Source organism: Bubalus bubalis, chromosome 2 (genome assembly GCF_019923935.1).
Source record: "Bubalus bubalis isolate 160015118507 breed Murrah chromosome 2, NDDB_SH_1, whole genome shotgun sequence".
Lineage (NCBI taxonomy): Eukaryota > Metazoa > Chordata > Mammalia > Artiodactyla > Bovidae > Bubalus > Bubalus bubalis.
The window spans coordinates 163310581-163333114 of record NC_059158.1 but is presented as its reverse complement, the minus strand read 5'-3'; the positions used below and the strand labels follow the sequence as shown (position 1 = coordinate 163333114).

General features: G+C 43.0%; 1 protein-coding gene across 1 annotated transcript in view; it reads right to left on the bottom strand.

The window, feature by feature from the left end:
* Positions 1–8671, bottom strand: part of ACSL3 (acyl-CoA synthetase long chain family member 3) — a 76064-nt gene extending 67393 nt beyond the window's left edge. The window contains exon 1 of the mRNA XM_006079644.4: positions 8539–8671. The gene's annotated coding sequence lies outside the window, so the exon portion shown is untranslated. The remainder of the gene's footprint in view (positions 1–8538) is intronic.
* Between the last annotated feature and the right edge of the window lie 13863 nt (positions 8672–22534).

Genomic DNA, 22534 nt, shown 5'->3' with positions numbered 1-22534 from the left:
CCCTTCATACTCATGGTTCCACATCCAGGGATTCAACCAACCTTGGATGGTGTAGTACTGTAGTATACATTGCATTGTGGGGAGGTGGGGAATCCATAAGTAAGTGGACCCGCACAGTTCAAACCCATGTTGTTCAAGGGCCAACTGTACTTGGTGAGCTGAAGGAATCAATAAATGAGTCTTAGGCAAGGTCTTAATAGTCTTTATCCTCCAAGGCTCCGGTGTTTTTGTTTCTCCCCAGGGATGTGACTTAGGCTCACAGCTTCTCTAGTCCCCCAGAACAGAGGATGCCTCAATTGATTCATCAATCCTGCTCTTCCCCAATTGCCCTGGACGTCCCCATTAGAGTACCTCTACCTTAAACCCAACTGTTTTTTTCAAATCCAATCTATGTCTCATTTGCTCAGCTGATCTTTTCCTGGAGACCCTGGTCAATAGGACCTCTCTCCTGCAGAAGAAAATGGCAACCCACTCCAGTATTCTTGCCTGGAAAATCCCAAGGACGGAGGAGCCTGGTTGGCTACTGTCCATGGGGTCGCAAAGAGTCGGACACGACTGAGAGACTTCTCTATCGCTATAACCTCTGTATTGCTCACTTCACATTAACCATATCTTTTATGTATCTTCAGACAGCTTGAACACTCTCATTCTTAAGGAATTAGTATTTCCTAGTCCCCTTGGAGAAGGCAATGGCACCCCACTCCAGTACTCTTGCCTGGAAAATCCCATGGACGGAGGAGCCTGGTAGGCTGCAGTCCGTGGGGTCGCTAAGAGTCGGACACAACTGAGCAACTTCACTTTCACTTTTCACTTTCATGCATTGGAGAAGGAAACGGCAACCCACTCCAGTGTTCTTGCCTGGAGAATCCCAGGGACGGGGGGAGCCTGGTGGGCTGCCGTCTGTGGGGTTGCAGACAGTCGGACACGACTGAAGCGACTTAGCAGCAGCAGCAGTCCCCTTTAAGTAATGTATGCTTGACAGATTTGCTCACGTGCTGGACTCACAATACCTTGTCACTTCCTGCCAAAAAACTACTTCTGAAGGAGAGAAAAAAAAAACAAGACCTCCCCTGTCAAGTCTCCCCTTTTTCCTGCCCTGTTCTGTCTGTATGAGCTATATTGCCCAGTAACACATATGCTCGTATACCTTCTTCCCTTATACATATAATGTTCATACATTTCCTTTCATGAATCCTGAGCTCTTTTAGAGCAGGGACGATCCTTAGTCATTTTCAAATTCCCAGTGTCTTGCAAGATATGCACAAATTTGAGTAGATTCCTTAAAAAAAAAAAAAAAAAAAAAAAAAAACTAGGACTAAAACTACAATATGACCCAGCAATCCCACTACTGGGCATATACCCTGAGAAAACCACAATTCAAAAAGACACATGTATTCCCAATGTTCATTGCAGCACTATTTACAATAGCCAGGACATGGAAGTAACCTAGATGTCTACTGACAGATGAATGGGATAAAGATGCTGTGGTACATATATACAATGGAAAGTTACTCAGTCATAAAAAGGAACAAATTTAGTCAGTTGAACTAAGGTGGATGAACCTGGAGTCTGTTATACAGAGTGAAGTAAGTCAGAAAGAGAAAAACAATTGTAGTATACTAATGCATATATATGGAATCTAGAAAAACAGTACTGATGAACCTATTTGCAGGACAGGAACAAGAGATGCAGACTGGTGGACACAGCCGAGGAAGAAGATAGTGGGACGAACTGAAAGCCTAGCACTGAAACACATACACTGCCATATGCAAAGCAGACAACTAGCGGGAAGCTGCTGTATGACACAGGGAGCTCAACAGGGCTACAAGGTGCTCTGTGACAACCTGGAGCAGTGGGATGTGGGGGTGGGAGGGAGGCTCGAGAGGGAGGGCATACATATACACTTATGGCTGATTCAAGCTATTGTATGGCAGAAACCAACACAATATTGTAAAGCAATCATCCTCCAATTAAAAACAAATTTTAAAAAAGAAATATATATAAATAAATCAATGCCCCCTACATATCCTCATAATACCTTCACAAACAAGTAGATAACTATAGTTAGCCAGTTTATCCAAAACATTGGTTATTTTGGTATCTTCAGCTCCAAATAAAAATTATCAGACCAGTTAAACCCGCTGAATCATCTGACAATTCTTTATTCCTCAACATGGGAAACGTGAAACATAAGTAAATATATTTCAGTAAAAATAGAAGTTACAGTTTTAAACGAAAAGAATTTAGGCACTTAAAATGTCAGGAAAACAGAAGCAGTCTGAAAACATTTATTATGAAACTAAAAATAGCACACTGAAGAAATCACAGGATTTAATGTTTATAATGTCTCCTTCTTTATAAAAGAAAAACTGTGATCAAAAGTCAGATGAAAGTATATACTATATTAAGGTGAATAAAATCAAGACTAAGTCACATGTTAAATCAGCTTTACACAATGCTGTGTAGTGAGATTTTCTAAAAAGACTGTCATGTCAGTGAAAAGAGGCTGATTTTTAGGAATTTAACAGTTCTTGGCAATTTTCTGGAAATTGCTCAAGGCTCCATTTTGCATGAACAAGTAACAGCTTCCTGATCTATACTCAACCTCCCCCCATTCAGACACTTTCCCATCAGCATGTTTTTTATTAAGCTTATCTATTTTTTCAATTGAAGGATAATTGCTTTACAGAATTTTCTTGTTTTCTGCCAAATATCAACATGAATCAGCCACAGGTATATATCGTGCTACCATTCAACACTCTTCGGAGCAGTTTCCTATTCTTGCAATTGCCATTTTCCCCATCTTCCCCTTACTTCTGCTCCCTACCCCATCCTGACCATCATATCAGTATCTCCTGCCAAGGTCAGCCGTGACTTCCGAGTTGCTAAATCCAACAGACGGTGCTCCAGTTTTCTCACAGGAGCATTCCACCGTGGTGAGTGCTTCTCCACGGCAGCAGGGACACCTGCTTCAGGCTGTCCCTCTCACGTGACTGGCCACTGTGTCCATCTCCTGGGCAAACTCAGCCTCCTCCACTTCTCTTTCTAGTCTCTCCACAGGCAATCTCACCCATCATCTCTCCACTGATGGCACCAAAATGGTAAACTAGTCATCATTCAGCTTCCCCTTCTGCCAATCCATTTACTACTATTAATTACCACATCTGGCAATTTTGCCTCTAAATCTCCCTTTTCTCAGTATTTCTGCTAATGATATAAGGCTGTAAAAATCAAATAAGCTAACATGAAAGCACTTTCATGTTAGCTTAAAAAGGGGAAAAAAATTAAATCTGAGTATTAGTATTCATTAAGTTGAAATCTCCTTGAAAGCAAGGACTTTACAAGTTCATCTTTTTATTTATTCCACATTATACATCTAGCACAGTACTCTGCAAATGGAATTCAGTAAGGGTACTGCAATGCATCATTTGTACTGGTTTAATACACATTCAACTGAAAGAGTCACACATTTAATGGCTTGTATTTCCCAAACCATGTCATCATTTGACTCCTAAGAGATTAGAATTTTAAGTCACTCTGTAAAGGATAAACTACATCAGGTACTTTTGATAAATATAATGCTACTTACCTAAAGTTAGAAAAAACTGTCATCTTTTTTTGGCCTAGCTTTCCTGAAAACATCCAAATCCCAGCCTGATGTCCAAAACTCATATAAAATTTCTTGCTTCCCAACTGCTCATTTGAACGGGGAAAGTTTAAATATTACAGGAATATTTAAGCTGTAAGTACTCAAAAAGCAGGCAGAATGACTTCTTGAAAAAAAGTCCCTCTCTTTTTCACATCTTGCAATGTGAGCTGGAGTGACATTCTGAGGAGGAACAGACACTGAGATTAAAAAAGTACTGTTGCTCAAAAAAGTTCCCTAACTCTTGGCTATATGTACATTTAACTACAGCACCAGAATGCAAGATTGTCATCTAGTAGTATCTCACCAAATCAATTTAAAAATCTCCCCAGAAGAAAAGACAGGCTCTACAGTAAGTGGTGCTGGGAATGCTGGACAGCTACAGGTAAAACAACAAGTTGGAACATTCCTCCAAACATATACAAAAATAAACTCCAAATTGTTTAAAGATCTAACATAAGACAGGGCTTCCCAGGCAGCGCTAGTGGTAAAGAATCCATCTGCCAACAAAGGTGAGGTAAGCAATGTGGGTTTGATCCCTGGGCTGGGAAGATTCCCTGGAGGAGGAAATGGCAACCCACTCCAGTATTCTTGCCTGGAAAATCCCATGGACAGAGAAGCCTGGCGAGCTACAGTCCATGGGGTGGCAAAGAAATGGACATGACTGAGCAACACAATATAAGACATGACACCATAAAACTCCTAGAAAAGAACACAGGCACAACACTCTTTGCATAAATCATAGCAGTATTTTCTTAGATCAGTCTCCCAAGGCAAAGGAAATAAAAATACAGTTCAGTTCAGTCTCTCAGTCATGTCTGACTCTGCGATCCCAGGGACTGCAGCACTCCAGGCTTCCCTGTCCTTTACCATCTCCCAGAGTTTGCTCAAACTCATATCAGTTGAGTCAGTGATGCCATCCAGGCATCTCATTCTCTGTCATCCCCTTCTCCTTCCTCCTTCGATCTTTCCCAGCATCAGAGTCTTTTCTAATGAGTCAGTTCTTCCCACCAGGTGGCCAAAGTATTGGAGCTTCAGCCTCAGCATCAGTCCTTCCAATGAATAATCATGGTTGATTTCCTTTAGAATTGACTGGTTTAATCTCCCTGCCAGTCCAAGGGACTCGCAAGAGCCTTCTCCAACACCACAGTTAAAAAGCATCAATTCTTTGGTGCTCAGCCTTTTTTTTTTTTTAATATTTTATTATTTTTATTTTTTTAATATAAATTTATTTATTTTAGTTGAAGGCTAATTACTTTACAATATTGTATTGGTTTTGCCATATATCAACATGAATCCGCCACAGGTGTACACGTGTTCCCCATCCTGAACCCCCCTCCCACCTCCCTCCCCTTGGCTTTCTCTATAGTCCAACTCTCACATCCATACATGACTACTGGAAAAACCACAGCTCTGACTAGACAGACCCTTTGTCGGCAAAGTAATGTCTCTGCTTTTTAATATGCTGTCTAGGTTTGTCACAGCTTTTCTTCCAAGGAGCAGGCATCTTTTAATTGACAAATGAGACTTAAAAGCCTTTGCACAGCAAAAGGAACAATAAGCAAAATGAAAAGACAACCTATGAGAGAAGTATTTACAAATGATGCAACAAAGGGTTAATATTCAAAATATACAAACAGCTCACATAACTCTATCAAAAAAAATTAAAATGGGCAGAAGACCTAAATGGACATTTCTCAGAAAAAAAGACATACAGATGGCCAACACACACATGAAAAGATGTTCGACATCATTATCAGAGAAACGAAAAGTCAAAACCACAATGAAGTAGTGATGAGGCTCACGCCTGTGAGCATGGCTACCATCAAAAAGTCTACAAATAATAAATACTAAAGGAGAAAAAGAACCCTACTACTCTGTTGGTGGGAATGTAATTTGGTGCAGCCACTAGAGAAACAGTAAGGAGGTACTTTAAAAGACTAAAAATAAAACTACCATGAGACCCAGCAATTCCACTCCAGAAAAAATGAAAACGGTAATTCAAAATGAACAGCGGCACTATTTACAATAGCCAAGACATGGAAGCAACCCAAGTGCCTGTCAACTGATGATGGGCTTAGAAAGAAATTTTCTACATACTGATACTGGGCAATCCTAATTTAAACAAAATTGGAACCACTAAAAGGGTTGATATATAGTAGTTTATTTTACATATCCATATATTTACTTTCTTAGTGTTCTATACCACTTACTATTACAAATTATTAAAAGTAAATCATAAAAAAAAAAAAAAGTAAATCATAAAAGGGAAATTTTTAAATTAGTATTTAATACCAGAGGAGACTAAAATAACATGAACGCAAAATGCCAGCTGGTATCATGGACTCAATCCTGGAACAGAAAAAAGGGCACATATGGAAAAATTGGTGATATCTGAACATAGTTTATAATTTAGTTAAGAGTATAGTATCAATATTAATCTTTTGTTTTGACACATGAACCAAGGTTATGTGACATGCGAATATTAGAGCAGGGGAGCTGGGTTATGGTATATAGGAATATTCCCATATCTGCAACTTCTCTATAAATCTAAAATCATGCCCAAATTTAAAAGTTTTTTAATAGTACCCAGTCTAGTCACCCAAGCACTTGTCACCCACCATTTAAAAAAAAAAAAACCCTCCCTAGACTAGATTTCCATCTAAATCACAACAGTCTATATAATACTCATTCACATGTTACTTTTCCTTCATTATACATATCATAATTTGTAATTATCTATTATTCATATGATGACCTGTTTCATATTCTTTCCTCCCTAAAGGCAAAAATGGCATCAATTCTGTTCTCTGCTGCATTCCCTTACATGCATACCTTACATGCTGTCTGACACAGAATAGGAATTAAAGGCTCTAAGTGAGCAATTAACTAAATAAGGAATTGTTAAACAGGACAGCAGAAGAGCACACAAGCAATGAGAAAAGCGTTGGGACTTTTTGGGGCTCTGACGCCCCAAACCAAGCAGGGATTGATTTTCCCCATCCATCCTTCCTTCAAGAAGGATAACATTAAATCATCCAGTGCACACAGCTCACAAGCCCAGTAACTGAGACCCAGGGACACTAGGTGACTTGTCACCCCAACCCCGTACATCCAATGTACATCTCCGTACATCCAGCCCTACACCCAACACCGCCATCTTACTACAGAACTAACTCTTTTTACAGAAAAAGAACTAACTAGGAAAAGACTAAAAGGAAAATGCCAGTGACTGAAGAAGCCTTACTCATGCCTAAGTGTTAAGAACTGCATAAGAACACTCCAGAACACAACAGAACAGTCTATACAGTACACTCCCGCGTCGCCACACTTATTCCCAGTAATAACCTTCTAATACACAGTTTTAGGAGCAACTCAGCAGCACCCCTCAACTCCTGAAACAAACCTGGGGAACCAGAAAAGGTTATCATCAAATGACTGCTCTCCTGGCCACTCAAACAAAACTCCACTGTGACAACTATTCAGCCAGCCACCAAAGAGAGGCAGTATAATATAACGCTTGGATAAGAGAGCTCTAGATTTTCAAAGAGGCGGGTCTGATCACAGCTTCCCCTCTTACTTGCAGTCATCTGGGGGCAAGTTAATGTGTCCAAACAGCAATTCTCTCCAACTATAAAATGGGAGTAACTACCACCTTAGAGAGTTGTTAACAGTTTTGGAGATACTATGCAGAAACTCTTCGTAGGAAACCTGGAATGTTATCAAGACTCAGTGTCAGCTGCTTGTCATCTTATTCCGCTACAATCAATTTCACAAGGCCTATTCCCTCTCAGCTGACACTTATTGAGCCTTTATAACATTCCAGGTTTCCTACGAAGAGTTTCTGCATAGTATGTTAACAACTCTCTAAGGTGGTGGTTATTCCCATTTTACAGGTGGAGAGAACTGCTGTTTGGACACATTAACTTGCCCCCAAATCATGGCAAAGAAGAAGAGAAGCTATGATTCTCTCTGCGATTCCTAGCTGACTCAGTGGTAACGAATCCCGCTCGCCAATCAGGAGACAGGAGAGATGGAGGAAATGGCACCCCACTCCAGTGTTCTTGCCTGGAGAATCCCGTGGACAGAGGAGCCTGATGGGCTACAGTCCATGGGGTCGCAGAGTCGGATACGTCTTAGCGACTAAACAACAAAATACACAATAGCTTAGAGCACTTTTTCCAAAGCCAGCCTGGACAAACCAGCTCAATGTTTCTGGGCCTCGGGTTCCCCATCTGTGAAACGGGCTGGATCATTCCTACCCCGCTCGAGTTGCTCGGAATTACCCATTCCATTACCGGTGCATAATTAAAATATACCTATGGAAAAGTAAACCTTCAACTCCCAACCCCAAACAAACAGGATTCATCCCAGGCCCATCGCCTCCGATCGCGGCCAGAACAAAAACCAAGGTCGACCCACCTCATACCCCCCAATCTCTCCTCATGGCCGGCAGCAACACACCCCCCGCCCGCCCCTCCAGCATGGGTTTCGGAAACCGCAGGGGTGTTTCCTCCCAAGGACCGCGTCAGAGCCCGGCTAGTGAAAGTGGCCAACCCCCAGCCCACCCCGCCCCCAAAGCGCCGGGAGGGAACCCCGCGCATCCTTCCTCCTCCGGACAACTCGGCCGCTCGGGCTGCGGTTCCCCCCGGGTTCACGTGAGCTCTGCGGCCTCGGGCCCCACCTCACCCGCTTCCCAGATCCCACGGCGACACCTCCCACCCTAGCCGCGGGGCGGCCCGGTACGCCCGCACCGCCGGGCTAGGCGGCGACGTCGGGGATCCGGGGCCTCCAGGCCGGCCGCATCCTTCCCCCGGGCCAGGGTCGCCCATGGGGAGCAGCCCTTCCGCACGCGGAGGCCCCGCCGTGCCCACAACGAGCGCCGCACTCACCGCGACGCCGGGGCCCCGGTTCCTCGGACCCACGCAGGCCTGGGTTGCGCCCCCAGAGCACTGGCGCCCTGGGCCGCCTCCTGGGGACCCTGACGCTGCCGCCGCGGTCGCACTGCGAGGAGACGGCCGTCTGCTACTCGGTCCGCCGCCACCGCCTCGTCCCAGACCCGGCCACGGTAACAAGCGCGGACTCGCACCCCGGCGCCGGCAGACCAGCGTCTGTTGAGCCGAACCGCCCGGGACGCGCACCCCCGGCCGGCGCTCGTTGCATATGCAGAGAGGCCGCCGCCCATTGGCCCGCGGGCGGTGGCGCGTGCGGGGCTGGGCCTATCGAATTCCGGCCGGGAGCGCAGCGGGCGGCCGGGGGCGGGGCGGGGTTACTACGGGTCATTCGCCCGAGTCGCGGCGGACGGGACCCAGCCGCAGCCTGCGCGGGGCGGGGGCCGGTCGGCGGGGAAGGACTGGACCGCGGCGGCGGGGGAGGGGAGCCGGACTGCGCGGCCGGGACGTGGGTGGAGGAGGAGCCGTCCGGCTCGGTCTGCGGGAGGGCCCTTCCCCTAGGGTTGGAAAGACCACCGCCTCGCCCCTCCCAAAAACTACAAACGCAGATGTTGCTGTAATCTATAAATCTTAATATAGCTCTGGAAAAAAGTGCGCCATTATCTTCCTTCTTAACTGGATTATGTGTTTCGTTCTTGCACAGATTTGTCAGATTTTGGAAAATAAAATGATCTGGGGAAATGTCTGAAGCGAGAGGGGCTCAGGAATTCAAAGCAGGTTTTTTATTCTTGCTTTGGCTTCACCGAACCCAGCAAATAGCCCATCTCCCCTCGATGCACTCACTCTTTATACGCATTGTAGGCAGACGCTTTACCGTCTGAGCAACCAGGGAAGTCATATACAAGATTGATACTTTCTAAAGGATAAAGTTGACCCCTCAGTACTATTTTTGGACTTCTTTTTATGAAGCTGAACGTGTTTCTGTATTTTGAAGAGTTTGCCATTATATTTCACTTTAGACACTATTAATGGGGAAAAGAGTGCAGGTAGACTGCCTTCCTGCAAGCCAACAAAGCAAAACACAAATGACTAAAACAACAACTACAATACACTATTAAAAAGATGGCTTTCATTACGCAAGCTGTAGTGGGGTTGAGCTTTTTTTTTTTTTTCTCTTTAATTCAACATATTATTTAGTGGTCTGTGAACGAAGTTATAACTTTTAAGTCAGACTCGATTCCACAAGAAGTAAAACATTTGGAGGGTTTCATTTTGTTTTGAAGTAATGAAGGAGCTAGAAATAGGTACTTGAATAGTAAACCACCATGCGATGCAAAACTTATCTTCAAAGTAGGTGAAAGGTGACGTGCCTGAGCCAGCCTTGGGCAAAAGCAGGGGCTCGATTTCTCTTGGGAAATCAGTGAAGCCGCCTGAACTTGCGCTGTCTGAAGTGATGAGTCGAGGAGCAAAGAAAGTTCACTCACCTTGGGCCCCAAGCCAATTTAACTACCTAAAGGAAAGGATCCCTGACCCAGGAAACCTGCTCTTCTTGCTAGAAGAAGAGGTTCAGTTGCTTCCTAATCTGTCGAAGCCCTATCAAAGGATAAAGTCCTGAAGATTTCTTACCTAAAAGATCACCATCATTCGGCATGCTGAGCAAAGTATACCATCAAAGTGGTAGTTCTAGAACCAGGAAAAGTCTCTAGAAAATAAGTAATTTCCAAGGCAGAAATCTTTTTTTTATTCCCCATCGATAATCATAAAGCAGACTTGTAGAATTCCAGCAACATCCTAACATCTTCATTATCTCTTTTGATATTACTAGTGTGTGTGTGTGGCTAAGCAGCTGTGTGGGTATGATATATACTTTTAAAAGAAAATGTTCCTTCTAAATTCTCATCCTGTTTGCTTACAGTAAACAGTAATATTTCCAGTCTCTATGATGTTTTGTTGTTTAAATAAAATAATACATGCATAACTGCTCTTCTTTTAGACAAGTTTTCAGTATATTTTTATTTACAGCATCTGAAAGAATAAGGGAATTTGGTTGTATTTCCCTTTTTTTTTTTTAGGAAAACTCAATTCAGAAGCTGTAATGCCCAACTGAATGAAAACATCCAACAATTCCTTTTACAGTTTTGTTATTTCTCCAAATTGCAGGACTGTTGAGAGGAGATGTCTTTGTAATTTTCATGAATACCTAATGATTGTCTTCTGTGGAGGGGCCCAGAAATAGTTTATGATTGTATAGCAAATGATATACTACTAGCATTTTTCATCATCAGTAAAATGTAAAACCAGAACCAGCTGATGTTTAGAAGTTCAACAGAAACTTTTTTGTTCTTTCATTTCTGGTAGATTAGGAGGGGAAGACATTGGAGAAGGAAATGGCACCCCACTCCAATGTTCTTGCCTGGAGAATCCCAGGAACGGGGGAGCCTGGTGGGCTGGCGTCTATGGGGTCACACAGTCAGACACGACTGAAGTGACTCAGCAGCAGCAGCAACAGGAGGGGAAGACAGTGATTGATGGGCTTTCAGGGTAGCGCAGCTGATAAAGAATCCACCTGCACTGCAGGAGACTGCCAGAGCCACAGGTTTGATCCCTGAGTCGGGAAGATCCCCTGGATGAGGGAATTGCAACCCACTCCAGTATTCTTGCCTGGAAAATCACATGGACAGAGGACCTTGATGAGCTATAGTCCTCAGGGTCACAGGACTGGAGCTACTGAGCACGCACACACATACAAGACAGTGATTGAAGTGATGTAACAGCCCTAGATCTCTGAGTTAAGATGGCTCTGGCCTCAAAGAGCAGAACATCCAACAACAATCAACTTAGATTATGACATTTATGTACCTCACTTAAATATAACTCAAGAGGCAGGGCAGATCTAAGATGGGTTCAAGGACTCTGCCAGGTCACTGAGGACCTGAGTCTTTACATCTTTCACTCTGGCTTTCTCCTTAGACCATCACCTCACAGATGGCCACCCCAGTTTCAAGTGTCACATGAGAACACAATAGTGTGTAGCCAAAGAATAGGAGAATGTTTCCTAAATGTCGCTTCTAATTAAGGAGGAAATCCTTTCTCAGAAAGCTAATAACTGAGTGCTCCTCAAGTCCTATCGGCCATAATTGGGTCATATGGTCATATTCTAGCTGCAAGGGAAGCCAGGAAAAACCAGCATTTTTGGCCATTATAGTGGAAGGTGGACTCCATCAACACAGAAGTAGCCATGGAAAGGAATAAATGTGAGAAGCCCTAATGAACAGTGTCCACTACGGACATCACTGGAAATTACCCATCTCTGACTAAAAGTGGCTAAAACAATAAAATTATCTCTTATGTCACTGAAAATGTCCAGAGGAAGGCAATTCCAGGATTTCTTCATAGGGCTCACTGGTGTAAGAACCCAGCTCCTTCTGTGTCTTTACTCTGCCACTCTCGGTGTTCATTTTCTTTCTCTTCCTGGTTACAGAATGGCTGCAACTGCTCCAAGCATTTATTTATCTATTTGGCTGTGTCAGGTCTTAGTTGCAGAACATGGGATCTTCACTGTGTCATGCAGGATGTTTCGTTGGAATGTATGGGCTGTCTAATTGTGGCATGTGGGCACGAGAGCACGGGCTTAGTTGCTACACTGAATGTGGAATCTTAGTTCCCCAACCAGGGATCGAACCCATGTCTCCTGCATTGCAAAGCATTTTCTTAACCACTGGACCACCAGGGAAGTCCCTCCATTGTTATCTTTACACAATATTCCATCCAAAGTCAGAGAGGAAAATTGGCTTCTACCTGTCAGTACATGTTTCTTATCTTCCAAGATGTACTCAACCCACTTCCCCTAAAGCAGTAACTATCAAATGAAATTGCCCTGATAAGTTTAGCTCAATCATAGATCATTCACTAGGAGAATGGGAGAGTATATTTTAACAACTGGGGACAGAACATCATTTGACCTTTGGTTCAAAGCATATCTCATATTTTGAAGTACAGGGTCCCACCCAAAAAAGTATCAACCTCAAGCTGACTCCTTAGCTGGGCCTTTCAGAATTCTTTGAGTTCTGACAGGTGGCATGCATATGGTAGCACCCAAGGATCCTAGAGTCACATGCCCATTGCTGCCACTCTGCAGGAAAATGGGCTTCTTATTTGCAGATCAGAGTTATACAAGATGCCATGAAGGCAAATCAGATACTCTGTGAGCCCTCCTCAGATTATGGAGGTAGCAAGACTCAGAGAGCAGAATTGGAAGACTCGAGCCTGGGTTACATATTAAACCCAATAGGGACAAATTACTGCCTTACACTCTGGTAGAGAGAAAGCTCTAAGATAGAGATCCACAGATTCTGTCAGAATGTCCTGGACTTGAGAATACCTGGGGGTAAATTCAGGGTGTCAGCAGAATCTGCTACAGGTGGACAATCAACAGTGTCTGCCTTTTGTTTCAAAAAAAGCTGGAATGTATTTCAAGAAATTGTCTAATTACTGAGTTTCAAGGAAAGAATCAGAATAATTCTAAGCGATCCTGTGTATCCCAATCCTGTGGTCCTTCTAGGAAGCCCTTTGCTACCCAGGTATCAGCTCAGAAAGGATGTATATGGTTGATTACGGGTTGAGACATCACACTGGGAAAACTTCATATCCACTGTAGACTATAAAGATCTCTAGGAACTGACATTATCAAACTCAACCTCTTTCCATGACATCCATCCATAGGATTCTGTAAACACTCTAGTAATGTGTTCTGTCTTCAATTTAGGGTAGTTCAACTTTGTTCCACTTTAGTGATTGAGAACCTTCCTTTTGGGAAGCTATCAGGGCTTCCCTGATACGTCAGAGTTAAAGAATCTGCCTGCAATGCAGGAGACCCTGGTTCAATTCCTGGTTTGGGAAGATCTCCTGGAGAAAGGATAGGCTACACACTCCAATATTCATGGGCTTCCCTTGTGGCTCAGCTGGTAAAGAATTTGCCTGCAATGTGGGAGACCTGGGTTTGATCCCTGGGTTGGGAAGATCCCCTGGAGAAGGAAAAAGCTACCCATTGCAGTATTCTGGCTTAGAGAATTCCATGGACTCTATAGCCCATGGGGTCACAAAGAGTCGGACACGACTAAGCAGCTTTCAAATTCATGAAATGCTTTAAATTCCGCTTTTCTTTCTTTTCCAGGCTAGACTATCTTTTTTTAAAAATTCTTTTCCAAATGACTTGTTTTATCTCTCTTTAGTCATTTTTATTTTTTTTCTCCCTTCTTCATTTCCTGAAAGACAAAACAGAATATCTAAACTATAGCAAGGGCCTGAAAATCATAAAATATCTTGAAAGAATCCATTCCAAGTTCTTGCCTGTCAGAATTGCATTAAAATAGCCTAAAATTAATTGACTTTTTAAAGTGATCACATATTTCTTTTTTTTCCTGGTTCATTTTGATTAATGATAATTTCCAGTTAAGGCAGTGAACATTTCTTAGCTATATATACTTCAGTTCAGTCACTCAGTCATGACTAACTCTTTGAGAACCCATAGACTACAGCACGCCAGGCTTCCCTGTCCATCACCAACTCCCAGAGCTTGCTCAAACTCATATCCATTGAGTCGATGATGCCATCCAAGCATCTCATCCTTTGTCGTCCACTTCTCCTCCTGCCTTCAATCTTTCCCAGCATCAGGGTCTTTTCTAGTGAGTCAGTTCTTCACATCATGTGGCCAAAGTATTGGAGCTTCAGCCTCAGCATCAGTCCTTCCGATGACTATTCAGAATTGATTTCCTTTATGACTGACACATACTTATATGCCTAGGCTTCCCTGGTGGCTCAGACGGTAAAGTGTCTGCCTACAATGTGGGAGACCCTGGTTCGATCCTGGGTCGGGAAGATCCTCTGGAGAAGGAAATGGCAACCCACTCCAGTACTCTTGCCTGGAAAATCCCATGGATGGAGGAGCCTGGTAGGCTACAGTCTATGGGGTCGCAAAGAGTCGGACACGACTGAGCGACTTCACTTTCACTTTATATGCCTAAAAATCTCTTCAAATCCATTGTTGGACTTGTTTACTTTTTTTGAATGAGTCTCTGAATACTTAGCTTTTATATTATAATACTTTTATTAAACCTCTGTAATTTACCAACTCATATGACTTTCCTATCCATCTTTTAAGTATATCTGTAAAGAACTCTGAATTCAGGCAGTTATATTAAGCTCTCCAGTATAGTTAGTTTTCTGTTATTTTTCAAATATATTCTGGAATAGAGACTCTGCTGTTGCTGCTGCTGCTGCTGCTAAGTCACTTCAGTCATGTCCGGACTCTGTGCGACCCCATAGACGGCATCCCACCAGGCTCCCCCGTCCCTGGGATTCTCCAGGCAAGAACATTGGACTCTATATGTGATTAAAAAGAGAGAGAAAACCTAGAATATCAGCTAGAATTAATTTTGGCTGCATGTAACTGAAAATGCAAAATAAGTGGCTCTAATATGAGAAGGTTACACATATTCTACAAATAAGTAGTATGAACCAGATACTCCCAGGTTAGTACAACCACTCCATGAAATTATTGTGTGTGCTTAGTTGCTCTGTCATGTCCAACTCTTTGCAACCCAGTGCACTGTAGCCCACCAGGCTTCTCTGTCCCTGGGGATTCTCCTGGCAAGAATACTGGAGTGGGTTGGCATGCCCTCCTCCAGGGGATCTTCCCAACCCAGGGCTCGAACCCAGGTCCCCCACACTGTAGGTGGATTCTTTACCATCTGAGCCACCAGGGACCCAGAATGCTTCTCTCTTTCTGTTCTGCTATTCTCGGTGTGTGGCTTCTTCATATGAGACTTCCATATTCAAGGTCATAAAATAGGTGTTAGAGTTCCAGTCATCACACACACATGGCAGTTATCAAGAAGGAAGAAAAGAAGGATGTAAAAGGCAATAGAGAATTTTTAATAATAGAGAGAAACTTCTACATTTTTCTGATAAAGAACCTTCATATAATTGTGAAATAAGTAAATAACCCCTAAGCCTTCTCCTTTCAGGAACTCTCTTATTTCTTTTTAGAGTTCCTTATTGAACTTCCTTATTGAACTTGGATGAGGAGATACCCCTCGTCCAAGGTAAGCAACAATGGCTGCCCTTTGCTGGAGCAGCCGTGAAGAGATACCCCACGCCCAAGGTAAGAGAAACCCAAGTAAGACGGTAGGTGTTGCAAGAGGGCATCAGAGGGCAAACACACTGAAACCATACTCACAGAAAACTAGTCAATCTAATCACACTAGGACCACAGCCTTGTCTAACTCAATGAAACTAAGCCATGCCCGTGGGGCAACCCAAGACGGGTGGATCATGGTGGAGAGATTTGACAGAATGTGGTCCACTGGAGAAGGGAATGGCAAACCACTTCAGTATTCTTGCCTTAAGAACCCCATGAACAGTATGAAAAGGCAAAATGATAGGATACTGAAAGAGGAACTCCCCAGGTCAGTAGGTGCCCAATATGCTACTGGAGATCAGTGGAGAAATAACTCCAGAAAGAATGAAGGGATGGAGCCAAAGCAAAAACAATACCCAGTTGTGGATGTGACTGGTGATAGAAGTAAGGTCTGATGCTGTAAAGAGCAATATTGCATAGGAACCTGGAATGTCAGGTCCATGAATCAAGGCAAATTGGAAGTGGTCAAACAAGAGATGGCAAGAGTGAATGTCGACATTCTAGGAATCAGCAAACTGAAATGGACTGCAATGGGTGAATTTAACTCAGATGACCATTATATCTACTACTGCGGGCAGGAATCCCTCAGAAGAAATGGAGTGGCCATCATGGTCAACAAAAGAGTCCAAAATGAAGTACTTGGATGCAATCTCAAAAATGACAGAATGATCTCGGTTCGTTTCCAAGGCAAACCATTCAATATCACAGTAATCCAAGTCTATGCCCCAACCAGTAATGTTGAAGAAGCTGAAGTTGAACGGTTCTATGAAGACCTCCAAGACCTTTTAGAACTAACACCCAAAAAAGATGTCCTTTTCATTATAGGGGACTGGAATGCAAAAGTAGGAAGTCAAGAAACACCTGGAGTAACAGGCAAATTTGGCCTTGGAATAGGCAATGAAGCAGGGCAAAGACTAATAGAGTTTTGCCAAGAAAATGCACTGGTCATAACAAACACCCTCTTCCAACAACACAAGAGAGGACTCTACACATGGACATCACCAGATGGTCAACACCGAAATCAGATTGATTATATTCTTTGCAGCCAAAGATGGAGAAGCTCTATACAGTCAGCAAAAACAAGACCAGGAGCTGACTGTGGCTCAGACCATGAACTCTTATTGCCAAATTCAGACTGAAATTGAAGAAAGCAGGGAAAACCACTAGACCATTCAGGTATGACCTACATCAAATCCCTTATGATTATACAGTGGAAGTGAGAAATAGATTTAAGGGCCTAGATCTGATAGATAGAGTGCCTGATGAACTATGGAATGAGGTTCGTGACACTGTACAGGAGACAGGGATCAAGACCATCCCCATGGAAAAGAAATGCAAAAAAGCAAAATGGCTGTCTGGGGAGGCCTTACAAATAGCTGTGAAAAGAAGAGAAGCGAAAAGCAAAGGAGAAAAGGAAAGATATAAACATCCGAATGCAGAGTTCCAAAGAATAGCAAGAAGAGATAAGAAAGCCTTCTTCAGCGATCAATGCAAAGAAATAGAGGAAAACAACAGAATGGGAAAGACTAAGGATCTCTTCAAGAAAATCAGAGATACCAAAGGAACATTTCATGCAAAGATGAGCTCGATAAAGGACAGAAATGGTATGGACCTAACAGAAGCAGAAGATATTAAGAAGAGATGGCAAGAATACACAGAAGAACTGTACAAAAAAGATCTTCACGACCCAGATAATCACGATGGTGTGATCACTCACCTAGAGCCAGACATCCTGGAATGTGAAGTCAAGCGGGCCTTAGAAAGCATCACTATGAACAAAGCTAGTGGAGGTGATGGAATCCCAGTTGAGCTATTTCAAATCCTGAAAGATGATGCTGTGAAAGCACTGCACTCAATATGCCAGCAAATCTGGAAAACTCAGCAGTGGCCACAGGACTGGAAAAGGTCAGTTTTCATTCCAATCCCAAAGAAAGGCAATGCCAAAGAATGCTCAAACTACCGCACAATTGCACTCATCTCACACGCTGGTAAAGTAATGCTCCAAATTCTCCAAGCCAGGCTTCAGCAATATGTGAACCGTGAACTTCCTGATGTTCAAGCTGGTTTTAGAAAAGGCAGAGGAACCAGAGATCAAGTTGCCAACATCCACTGGATCATGGAAAAAGCAAGAGAGTTCCAGAAAAACATCTATTTCTGCTTTATTGACTATGCCAAAGCCTTTGACTGTGTGGATCACAATAAACTGTGGAAAATTCTGAAAGACATGGGAATACCAGACCACCTGACCTGCCTCTTGAGAAATTTGTATGCAGGTCAGGAAGCAACAGTTAGAACTGGACATGGAACAACAGACTGGTTCCAAATAGGAAAAGGAGTTCGTCAACGCTGTATATTGTCACCCTGCTTATTTAACTTATATACAGAGTACATCATGTGAAATGCTAGACTGGAAGAAACACAAGCTGGAATCAAGATTGCCAGGAGAAATATCAATAACCTCAGATATGCAGGTGACACCACCCTTATGGCAGAAAGTGAAGAGGAACTCAAAAGCCTCTTGATGAAGGTGAAAGTGGAGAGTGAAAAAGTTGGCTTAAAGCTCAACATTCAGAAAATGAAGATCATGGCATCTGGTCCCACCACTTCATGGGAAATAGATGGGGAAACAGTGGAAACAGTGTCAGACTTTATTTTTCTGGGCTCCAAAATCACTACAGATGGTGACTGCAGCCATGAAATTAAAAGACGCTTACTCCTTGGAAGGAAAGTTATGACCAACCTAGATAGCATACTCAGAAGCAGAGACATTACTTTGCCAACAAAGGTCCGTCTGGTCAAGGCTATGGTTTTTCCTGTGGTCATGTATGGATGTGAGAGTTGGACTGTGAAGAAGGCTGAGCACTGGAGAATTGATGCTTTTGAACTGTGGTGTTGGAGAAGACTCTTGAGAGTCCCTTGGACTGCAAGGAGATCCAACTAGCCCATTCTGAAGGAGATCAGCCCTGGGATTTCTTTGGAAGGAATGATGCTAAAGCTGAAACTCCAGTACTTCAGCCACCTCATGGGAAGAGTTGACTCATTGGAAAAGACTCTGATGCTGGGAGGGATTGGGGGCAGGAGGAGATGCTACAATTATAGCATGTACTGAGACAAAAATGGTCCTGACCTTCAGGAAGCTTATACCATAAGATAAGACATTATAATAAATAGAAGGGGGTGACAGAGGATGAGATAATTAGATATCATTACCAACTCAATGGATATGAGTTTGAGGAAACTTCGGGAAATAGGGAAGGACAGGAAAGGCTTGCATGCTGCAGTCCACGGGGCCACAAAGAGCATGACTTAGTAACTGAACAACAACAACAGTAAATAAATAAAAATAAAAAGATAGTTCCAAAGTTGGAATGCTCTTCCGACATTTAAACAGGATGACGGGGAGAAAAGAGCAACAAAGAATTTTCGATGGGGAGGTCAGGGAAGACAACTCTGAGAGGTGACATTTAAGCCCTCATGAGGAACTGGCTGATATTTTTGGCAGGAAAATCATCTTGCCACTCAGAGAGCCTCTCCCAGAAACTAAGAACATATTCTTTTGGACATGACCTGGCATTTTTAGAAATCCTGCTCAGTTGGCAGAATCCATAAATATTATAACAAGGAGCACAGTCCCATCACCCAAACGTCCATTAGATCTTGCTTTGTCATTTAAGGCATTGAACTCAATGTCAAGTGCTCTGGGAAGCTCCCAAGCAAGATTACTTGTCCCATTCTCTCTGCTTTGTTCATGCTATTGGTTAATCGGTGAGGCTTCCTTGGGTTACAAGGAACAGAAAATGCACATTAAACTTGCTAAAGGAAATAAAGTTTATTGGTTATGAATTAAAGGGAACATATATGCCTTCAGGGATAGTAAGACAGAGTTCCAAAGGATTAGAAAGAGCGGCTTTAACTTTCTTCATTCCTCAGATCTACTTCCTTGGTGATGGCATTTGCTTCATCCTGACCCTCCCCTCCCCCGACCTCTAGGACAGCAAGGTGGCTGGAGGTTCTAGAAGACTCCTATCCCACTGGAAATTCCAACTCTGCTACAGAAATCTCATTTCCTCTTGAGGAATTATATGTCCCTCCTTGCCCAACGTGTCCACAACAGCACCTGCTGTCTGTCCAGACCTGACTCACTTGCTGCATGCAGGATCCGAGGGTGGAGGTCACGAGGGAAAATGTTGGAAGGTGGGTGTAGATGACCCCAGGGAAATCAGAGAGTGTCCAATAAGAGAAAGGTGAAAGCAAACAAAAGCACCAGGTTGCATTACTATGAGATTAGTGCTTCTTGTGCTGTATTAGGTCAGCTGTGTTTATCTTTCTCTAACTGCATGATGAGCTGTTTGAGAAGAAGTACATGTTCATCTTCTTATTCCCTAAGGTCTGTCTGCTCTACGTGCTGATAGACAATACTTGCACCAAGTGAGCTCAACAGATATTTGCTAAATTCAACTATTGAATCCTGTACACTCATGCGTAGGAATAGAGGGGTACATACACCAGCCATGGTATTGACAGTACATTTAAATCTCTCACAAAACATCAAACTGTAATTTTTTTAAATTTGAGAGACTGTCCTCACACTACATTTGTTTCAGTTCTTGCTTCTGTGATACCTAGTTTACTGGTTTTTTTTAATTAATTATTCATTTATTTTATTACTTTTTTTTTGGCTGTACTGGGTCTTAGTTGCTGCGAGGGCTTTTTTCTAGTTGCGATGAGCGGGGGCTGCTCTCTAGTTGTAATACACAGCCTCATCTAGGGCTCCCGGGCTTCAGAAGTTGCAGCACCTGGGCTCAGTAGCTGTGCCTCCCCAGCTCTAGGACCCAGGCTCAGCAGTTGTGGCACACGGACTTGGTTACCCCATGGCATGTGGGATCTTCCCAGACCAGGGATCGAACCTGTGTTTTCTGCATTGGCAGGTGGATTCTCTACCACCGAGGCACCAGGGACGCCCCCTAGTTTATCTTAATAGTCATTCTTTCTACAGTGAGTTCATTCCTATATATATTTTTTCCTCAATCATATATTTTGATCCACATTTAATTTCCCATTTGGTAAGTCTACAGATCACTTCTAGTCTACTAAAGGTGTGCTCTGTGAGAGGCAGCATCAGCATCACCTGGTTGCTTGTAAAGAAAAAAATTACAAAATCTCAGTCAGCTGCAATCCCAGACCTACTTGAACCACATCTTCATTTTAACAAGATTTTTCAGAGGATTCATAGACAACATTAAAATTGAAGAATTATCGGTCTCCTGCTCTACACTAGTACTGTTGTGTATGTAATTTAAAATGTTCTGGCAGCCACATTAAAAAGTACAAAGCAAATAAGCCAAATTAATTTTAATAGTATATTTTTTATAACTCAATCTATCCCAATTATTATCATTTCAACTTGTAATCAGCTTAAAAAATAATTAATGCGACACTCTTTGCAGTTACTTGTTTAAGCCTGGTGTTTATTTTGTGCTTACAGCACATCTCAATTTGGACTAGACCCCTTTCAGGTGCTCAGCAGCCACCTATGGTTGGTGGCCACTGCATTAACCAGCATGGCTCTGGACTGTAAGGTGCATGAAAACAAGAGACCACGTCGTTTCACTCTCCACAGTGACCCAGTGCCAAACATAGTGCTTGACAGGTAACAGGCACTCAGTAAATGTTAATTGAATTAATACATTTGAGTGGTTGTTGTTGTTCAGTTACTAAGTCCTATCTGACTCTTTGTGACTCCATGGACTGCAGCACTCCAGGCTTCCCTGTCCTTCATTATTTCCCAGAGTCTGCTCAAACTCATGTTCATTGAGTCGGTGATGCCATCCAACCATCTCGTTCTTTGTTGCTCCCTTCCCCTCCTGCCCTCAATCTTTCTCAGCATCAGGGTCTTTTCCGGTGAGTCAGCTCTTCCCATCAGGTGGCCAAAGTATTGGAGCTTCAGCTTCAGCATCAGTCCTTCCAATGAACATTCAGGGTTGATTTCCTTTAGGTTTGACTGGTTTGATCTCCTTGCAATCCAAGTGACTCTCAAGAGTCTTCTCCAACACCACAGTTCAAAAGTATCAATTCTGCAGCACTCAACCTTCTTTATGGTCCAACTCTCACATCTGTAGCTGACTACTGGAAAAACCATAGCTTGGACTATATGGATATTTGTCAGCAAAGTAATGTCTTTGCTTTTTACACTGTCTAGGTTTGTCATAGCTCTCCTTCCAAGGAGCAAGCATCTTTTAATTTTCTGGCTGCAGTCACCGTCCATAGTGATTTTGGAGCCCAAGAACATAAAATCTGCCACTGTCTTCACTTTTTCCTCGTCCACTTGCCATGAAGTGATGGATCTAGATGCCATGATCTTAGTTTTTTGAATGTTGAGTTTTAAAGCAGCTTTTTCACTCTTCTCTTTCACCCTCATCAAGAGGTTCTTTAGTTCCACTTCATTTTCTACATTTGAGCAGAGAGAGATTTAAAGTATTTAACTAGCACAATGAAAGTATTGACCAAATAAAATCAAAATGGACCCAAGATATAAACTATCAGTAATTCCTCACTGAAGGGGAGTGGCATAATATCAGCCATCCCTCAGTATCTGCAAGGGATTGGCTCCAGCAGTCCTCTGTGGATACCCAGCTCCAAGGCTGCTCAAATGCCTTATATAAAATGGTGTAGCATTGTGCATACAGAAAGCCTTTGGTATCTGCAGTTAGTGGAATCCGCAGAAGAGAAACTCACAGAAATCAAAGGCCAATAGTATGGGAACTGGTCCAATCCTTTCACGTCTCAAATGAGAACCTG